The sequence below is a fragment of the Globicephala melas genome, chromosome 8 (genome assembly GCF_963455315.2).
Source record: "Globicephala melas chromosome 8, mGloMel1.2, whole genome shotgun sequence".
Lineage (NCBI taxonomy): Eukaryota > Metazoa > Chordata > Mammalia > Artiodactyla > Delphinidae > Globicephala > Globicephala melas.
The window spans coordinates 9,850,916-9,851,473 of NC_083321.1; the positions used below are offsets into that span (position 1 = coordinate 9,850,916).

The 558-nt window shown below is 57.0% G+C and overlaps 1 non-coding gene across 1 annotated transcript; it reads left to right on the forward strand.

The window, feature by feature from the left end:
• Nucleotides 1-236: 236 nt before the first annotated feature.
• On the forward strand, nt 237-309 carry TRNAG-CCC (transfer RNA glycine (anticodon CCC)). The gene has a single exon. It is a non-coding gene; the product is annotated as a tRNA-Gly (tRNA).
• The last annotated feature ends 249 nt before the right edge of the window (nt 310-558 follow it).

Below are 558 nucleotides of genomic sequence, written 5' to 3' on the forward strand. Positions count from 1 at the left end.
CCACGGAATGTTCCCAGCCCCCGGCAGGCTGTGAGGGCTTAATAAAGGGTAATCATCATCACTGTACACCTCAGAGCTGTTTCTAAAATATCGGGGGGCGGGGCAGGCAGGAAGCTTTTGGGAACAGATTCAATAGGCACCCGCTGAAAGGAGAGACTCGCTGGTTACAGCTGAGCGGAGCAGCTTCCTGGAGGGCCTGGAAGAATTGGCCTCAGAGACAGGGCCCCCGCGGGACTTCCCTGGTGGTCCAGCGGTTAGGACTCTGCACTCCCAACGCAGGGGGCCCAGGTTCAATCCCTGGTCAGGGAACTAGATCCCACACGCCACAACTAAAGAGGCGGCACAGCCAAATAAATAAATATTTTAAAAAAAAAAGAGGAGAGAGAGACAGGGCCCCCTCACGGGGCTTCCAGGTTAGGCGGTAAGGCTGTACAGGTGGATCGCCCACCCAAACTCTCCCAGAGAAGTGGAGGCCTGCTCCCAGAGAAGGGTCCTCAGGGGCCTGTCCAGGGCCAAGCAGGAGTGACAACGTCAAGTCCCCACTCCTATCTGGGACTC